The sequence below is a fragment of the Phyllobates terribilis genome, unplaced genomic scaffold (genome assembly GCF_046119375.1).
Source record: "Phyllobates terribilis strain yellow unplaced genomic scaffold, ASM4611937v1 Scaffold_437__1_contigs__length_1545540, whole genome shotgun sequence".
Taxonomy (NCBI): Eukaryota; Metazoa; Chordata; class Amphibia; order Anura; family Dendrobatidae; genus Phyllobates; species Phyllobates terribilis.
The window spans coordinates 1,538,974-1,545,541 of record NW_027363197.1 but is presented as its reverse complement, the minus strand read 5'-3'; the positions used below and the strand labels follow the sequence as shown (position 1 = coordinate 1,545,541).

The window sequence follows — 6,568 nt, the reverse complement described above, 5'->3', positions numbered from 1 at the left end:
AAGCCAGATTACAAGCTCATTTTGGTTCAACTTCAGCAACTGTGCATTGCATTGCCATGTAATGTGATGCAATGCTATCTTTCTAGCTCTCCCTTTTTACTTCCTTTTGGATAAACAGACATATTAGGCAAGCATTTTGGAGCTTTCACCTAAATAACTACAGGTGGTGAGATAAGCTGCACAATATAATTGACCTTTCAGTATATTGTTGCACACACACCATCTATTTAGCAAATGCCCTTGTTATCAACAGCAGCCTTTTAAACTCACCTGAGCTAACAGGTATGTGCGCTGGTTACTCTGCTGCGCTTAAAATTTCTTTTTTGGTTTGCTACAATGCCTTTTCTGAAACGTTGTCTCCTTCTGCTGGAACACTGACTTCTTTCATTTAATGCCTGCAGACTATAAAAGAGAACCCAACCCAAAAAGTTTGGTTGATTAGTCTGTGGCATTCTGTTAAACTGTTGCTTATGGCGGTCTCTGTGAGCTTCTCAGCGACATTCAGCCAGCCAGGTATCCTGCCTGCAGTAGATGGAATGTGGCAATGGAACGCTGGCTGCGCGTGTCATAATAGGCTCTGAGCCTTTATATACCTGTGCACAGCAGCAGCCACCTTCAGTCTGCTGCTGGACAGCCAGCAGCAGCAGCAGCAGGAGAGGTATGTAATCAGGAGCCCTCCTGCTAAGGGTAGACAGCTGCTCGTTCCACCCCACCCCCCGCCTTAATTGGTTCTCTGCCCTTCCAACGGTGTTGAGGCGGGTGGGAACAGCAGGGGGTGAAGGTGCTGTGTTTAAAGAGGTGGAGTTATGCAGATCTAAAACGCGTGGATTGCAGCAGCAGCAAGCCGAAAAGTGCAGGCATGTAAGGGATCTAGAGGTTGACAACATGTCTTCTTAACGGGAGTCCAGGAGCTCATCTCCACAAATGGACTTTTCAGGATCCTTGGGTGGCTCCGTAGTTTGAAACCAATTCTGGTTATCGCTTCTCGGCCTTTTGGCTAAGATCAAGTGTAGTATCTGTTCTTATCAGTTTAATATCTGATACGTCCCCTATCTGGGGACCATATATTAAATGGATTTTTAGAACAGGGAGATGGAAAAAGAGCTTGCTCTGTCCACTCCACGCATTGACCTGGTATTGCAGTATCTCCAGGACCGGTGCACCCCTTCTTTAATGCAGTTTCTAAAATCAGAAAGAATTGAATTCAATGTTTTTTGTTCATTTTGCTTGTTTGTCGGATTTGGGGATGGACTCTTTGGCTCTGCTTTTCTTCTCCTCATTGGATTTTTCATGTTCAAAGTTGCAGAAGCCAGATTACAAGCTCATTTTGGTTCAACTTCAGCAACTGTGCATTGCATTGCCATGTAATGTGATGCAATGCTATCTTTCTAGCTCTCCCTTTTTACTTCCTTTTGGATAAACAGACATATTAGGCAAGCATTTTGGAGCTTTCACCTAAATAACTACAGGTGGTGAGATAAGCTGCACAATATAATTGACCTTTCAGTATATTGTTGCACACACACCATCTATTTAGCAAATGCCCTTGTTATCAACAGCAGCCTTTTAAACTCACCTGAGCTAACAGGTATGTGCGCTGGTTACTCTGCTGCGGTTAAAATTTCTTTTTTGGTTTGCTACAATGCCTTTTCTGAAACGTTGTCTCCTTCTGCTGGAACACTGACTTCTTTCATTTAATGCCTGCAGACTATAAAAGAGAACCCAACCCAAAAAGTTTGGTTGATTTGTCTGTGGCATTCTGTTAAACTGTTGCTTATGGCGGTCTCTGTGAGCTTCTCAGCGACATTCAGCCAGCCAGGTATCCTGCCTGCAGTAGATGGAATGTGGCAATGGAACGCTGGCTGCGCGTGTCATAATAGGCTCTGAGCCTTTATATACCTGGGCACAGCAGCAGCCACCTTCAGTCTGCTGCTGGACAGCCAGCAGCAGCAGCAGCAGGAGAGGTATGTAATCAGGAGCCCTCCTGCTAAGGGTAGACAGCTGCTCGTTCCACCCCACCCCCCGCCTTAATTGGTTCTCCTCCCTTCCAACGGTGTTGAGGCGGGTGGGAACAGCAGGGGGTGAAGGTGCTGTGTTTAAAGAGGTGGAGTTATGCAGATCTAAAACGCGTGGATTGCAGCAGCAGCAAGCCGAAAAGTGCAGGCATGTAAGGGATCTAGAGGTTGACAACATGTCTTCTTAACGGGAGTCCAGGAGCTCATCTCCACAAATGGACTTTTCAGGATCCTTGGGTGGCTCCGTAGTTTGAAACCAATTCTGGTTATCGCTTCTCGGCCTTTTGGCTAAGATCAAGTGTAGTATCTGTTCTTATCAGTTTAATATCTGATACGTCCCCTATCTGGGGACCATATATTAAATGGATTTTTAGAACAGGGAGATGGAAAAAGAGCTTGCTCTGTCCACTCCACGCATTGACCTGGTATTGCAGTATCTCCAGGACCGGTGCACCCCTTCTTTAATGCAGTTTCTAAAATCAGAAAGAATTGAATTCAATGTTTTTTGTTCATTTTGCTTGTTTGTCGGATTTTGGGATGGACTCTTTGGCTTTGCTTTTCTTCTCCTCATTGGATTTTTCATGTTCAAAGTTGCAGAAGCCAGATTACAAGCTCATTTTGGTTCAACTTCAGCAACTGTGCATTGCATTGCCATGTAATGTGATGCAATGCTATCTTTCTAGCTCTCCCTTTTTACTTCCTTTTGGATAAACAGACATATTAGGCAAGCATTTTGGAGCTTTCACCTAAATAACTACAGGTGGTGAGATAAGCTGCACAATATAATTGACCTTTCAGTATATTGTTGCACACACACCATCTATTTAGCAAATGCCCTTGTTATCAACAGCAGCCTTTTAAACTCACCTGAGCTAACAGGTATGTGCGCTGGTTACTCTGCTGCGCTTAAAATTTCTTTTTTGGTTTGCTACAATGCCTTTTCTGAAACGTTGTCTCCTTCTGCTGGAACACTGACTTCTTTCATTTAATGCCTGCAGACTATAAAAGAGAACCCAACCCAAAAAGTTTGGTTGATTAGTCTGTGGCATTCTGTTAAACTGTTGCTTATGGCGGTCTCTGTGAGCTTCTCAGCGACATTCAGCCAGCCAGGTATCCTGTCTGCAGTAGATGGAATGTGGCAATGGAACGCTGGCTGCGCGTGTCATAATAGGCTCTGAGCCTTTATATACCTGTGCACAGCAGCAGCCACCTTCAGTCTGCTGCTGGACAGCCAGCAGCAGCAGCAGGAGAGGTATGTAATCAGGAGCCCTCCTGCTAAGGGTAGACAGCTGCTCGTTCCACCCCACCCCCCGCCTTAATTGGTTCTCCTCCCTTCCAACGGTGTTGAGGCGGGTGGGAACAGCAGGGGGTGAAGGTGCTGTGTTTAAAGAGGTGGAGTTATGCAGATCTAAAACGCGTGGATTGCAGCAGCAGCAAGCCGAAAAGTGCAGGCATGTAAGGGATCTAGAGGTTGACAACATGTCTTCTTAACGGGAGTCCAGGAGCTCATCTCCACAAATGGCCTTTACAGGATCCTTGGGTGGCTCCGTAGTTTGAAACCAATTCTGGTTATCGCTTCTCGGCCTTTTGGCTAAGATCAAGTGTAGTATCTGTTCTTATCAGTTTAATATCTGATACGTCCCCTATCTGGGGACCATATATTAAATGGATTTTTAGAACAGGGAGATGGAAAAAGAGCTTGCTCTGTCCACTCCACGCATTGACCTGGTATTGCAGTATCTCCAGGACCGGTGCACCCCTTCTTTAATGCAGTTTCTAAAATCAGAAAGAATTGAATTCAATGTTTTTTGTTCATTTTGCTTGTTTGTCGGATTTGGGGATGGACTCTTTGGCTTTGCTTTTCTTCTCCTCATTGGATTTTTCATGTTCAAAGTTGCAGAAGCCAGATTACAAGCTCATTTTGGTTCAACTTCAGCAACTGTGCATTGCATTGCCATGTAATGTGATGCAATGCTATCTTTCTAGCTCTCCCTTTTTACTTCCTTTTGGATAAACAGACATATTAGGCAAGCATTTTGGAGCTTTCACCTAAATAACTACAGGTGGTGAGATAAGCTGCACAATATAATTGACCTTTCAGTATATTGTTGCACACACACCATCTATTTAGCAAATGCCCTTGTTATCAACAGCAGCCTTTTAAACTCACCTGAGCTAACAGGTATGTGCGCTGGTTACTCTGCTGCGCTTAAAATTTCTTTTTTGGTTTGCTACAATGCCTTTTCTGAAACGTTGTCTCCTTCTGCTGGAACACTGACTTCTTTCATTTAATGCCTGCAGACTATAAAAGAGAACCCAACCCAAAAAGTTTGGTTGATTAGTCTGTGGCATTCTGTTAAACTGTTGCTTATGGCGGTCTCTGTGAGCTTCTCAGCGACATTCAGCCAGCCAGGTATCCTGTCTGCAGTAGATGGAATGTGGCAATGGAACGCTGGCTGCGCGTGTCATAATAGGCTCTGAGCCTTTATATACCTGTGCACAGCAGCAGCCACCTTCAGTCTGCTGCTGGACAGCCAGCAGCAGCAGCAGCAGGAGAGGTATGTAATCAGGAGCCCTCCTGCTAAGGGTAGACAGCTGCTCGTTGCACCCCACCCCCCGCCTTAATTGGTTCTCCTCCCTTCCAACGGTGTTGAGGCGGGTGGGAACAGCAGGGGGTGAAGGTGCTGTGTTTAAAGAGGTGGAGTTATGCAGATCTAAAACGCGTGGATTGCAGCAGCAGCAAGCCGAAAAGTGCAGGCATGTAAGGGATCTAGAGGTTGACAACATGTCTTCTTAACGGGAGTCCAGGAGCTCATCTCCACAAATGGCCTTTACAGGATCCTTGGGTGGCTCCGTAGTTTGAAACCAATTCTGGTTATCGCTTCTCGGCCTTTTGGCTAAGATCAAGTGTAGTATCTGTTCTTATCAGTTTAATATCTGATACGTCCCCTATCTGGGGACCATATATTAAATGGATTTTTAGAACAGGGAGATGGAAAAAGAGCTTGCTCTGTCCACTCCACGCATTGACCTGGTATTGCAGTATCTCCAGGACCGGTGCACCCCTTCTTTAATGCAGTTTCTAAAATCAGAAAGAATTGAATTCAATGTTTTTTGTTCATTTTGCTTGTTTGTCGGATTTGGGGATGGACTCTTTGGCTTTGCTTTTCTTCTCCTCATTGGATTTTTCATGTTCAAAGTTGCAGAAGCCAGATTACAAGCTCATTTTGGTTCAACTTCAGCAACTGTGCATTGCATTGCCATGTAATGTGATGCAATGCTATCTTTCTAGCTCTCCCTTTTTACTTCCTTTTGGATAAACAGACATATTAGGCAAGCATTTTGGAGCTTTCACCTAAATAACTACAGGTGGTGAGATAAGCTGCACAATATAATTGACCTTTCAGTATATTGTTGCACACACACCATCTATTTAGCAAATGCCCTTGTTATCAACAGCAGCCTTTTAAACTCACCTGAGCTAACAGGTATGTGCGCTGGTTACTCTGCTGCGCTTAAAATTTCTTTTTTGGTTTGCTACAATGCCTTTTCTGAAACGTTGTCTCCTTCTGCTGGAACACTGACTTCTTTCATTTAATGCCTGCAGACTATAAAAGAGAACCCAACCCAAAAAGTTTGGTTGATTAGTCTGTGGCATTCTGTTAAACTGTTGCTTATGGCGGTCTCTGTGAGCTTCTCAGCGACATTCAGCCAGCCAGGTATCCTGTCTGCAGTAGATGGAATGTGGCAATGGAACGCTGGCTGCGCGTGTCATAATAGGCTCTGAGCCTTTATATACCTGTGCACAGCAGCAGCCACCTTCAGTCTGCTGCTGGACAGCCAGCAGCAGCAGCAGCAGGAGAGGTATGTAATCAGGAGCCCTCCTGCTAAGGGTAGACAGCTGCTCGTTCCACCCCACCCCCCGCCTTAATTGGTTCTCCTCCCTTCCAACGGTGTTGAGGCGGGTGGGAACAGCAGGGGGTGAAGGTGCTGTGTTTAAAGAGGTGGAGTTATGCAGATCTAAAACGCGTGGATTGCAGCAGCAGCAAGCCGAAAAGTGCAGGCATGTAAGGGATCTAGAGGTTGACAACATGTCTTCTTAACGGGAGTCCAGGAGCTCATCTCCACAAATGGCCTTTACAGGATCCTTGGGTGGCTCCGTAGTTTGAAACCAATTCTGGTTATCGCTTCTCGGCCTTTTGGCTAAGATCAAGTGTAGTATCTGTTCTTATCAGTTTAATATCTGATACGTCCCCTATCTGGGGACCATATATTAAATGGATTTTTAGAACAGGGAGATGGAAAAAGAGCTTGCTCTGTCCACTCCACGCATTGACCTGGTATTGCAGTATCTCCAGGACCGGTGCACCCCTTCTTTAATGCAGTTTCTAAAATCAGAAAGAATTGAATTCAATGTTTTTTGTTCATTTTGCTTGTTTGTCGGATTTGGGGATGGACTCTTTGGCTTTGCTTTTCTTCTCCTCATTGGATTTTTCATGTTCAAAGTTGCAGAAGCCAGATTACAAGCTCATTTTGGTTCAACTTCAGCAACT

The 6,568-nt window shown here is 45.0% G+C and overlaps 5 non-coding genes across 5 annotated transcripts; all 5 read left to right on the top strand.

Annotated features, from left to right (window-relative positions):
* Positions 1-977: 977 nt before the first annotated feature.
* LOC141228164 (U2 spliceosomal RNA) lies at positions 978-1,168 on the top strand. The gene has a single exon (XR_012295085.1). It is a non-coding gene; the product is annotated as a U2 spliceosomal RNA (small nuclear RNA).
* Positions 1,169-2,283: 1,115 nt separating this feature from the next.
* On the top strand, positions 2,284-2,474 carry LOC141228163 (U2 spliceosomal RNA). Its single transcript, XR_012295084.1, has one exon. It is a non-coding gene; the product is annotated as a U2 spliceosomal RNA (small nuclear RNA).
* A 1,112-nt stretch (positions 2,475-3,586) lies between these two features.
* LOC141228162 (U2 spliceosomal RNA) lies at positions 3,587-3,777 on the top strand. The gene has a single exon (XR_012295083.1). It is a non-coding gene; the product is annotated as a U2 spliceosomal RNA (small nuclear RNA).
* A 1,115-nt stretch (positions 3,778-4,892) lies between these two features.
* LOC141228159 (U2 spliceosomal RNA) lies at positions 4,893-5,083 on the top strand. The gene has a single exon (XR_012295081.1). It is a non-coding gene; the product is annotated as a U2 spliceosomal RNA (small nuclear RNA).
* A 1,115-nt stretch (positions 5,084-6,198) lies between these two features.
* On the top strand, positions 6,199-6,389 carry LOC141228158 (U2 spliceosomal RNA). The gene has a single exon (XR_012295080.1). It is a non-coding gene; the product is annotated as a U2 spliceosomal RNA (small nuclear RNA).
* Positions 6,390-6,568: the final 179 nt, after the last annotated feature.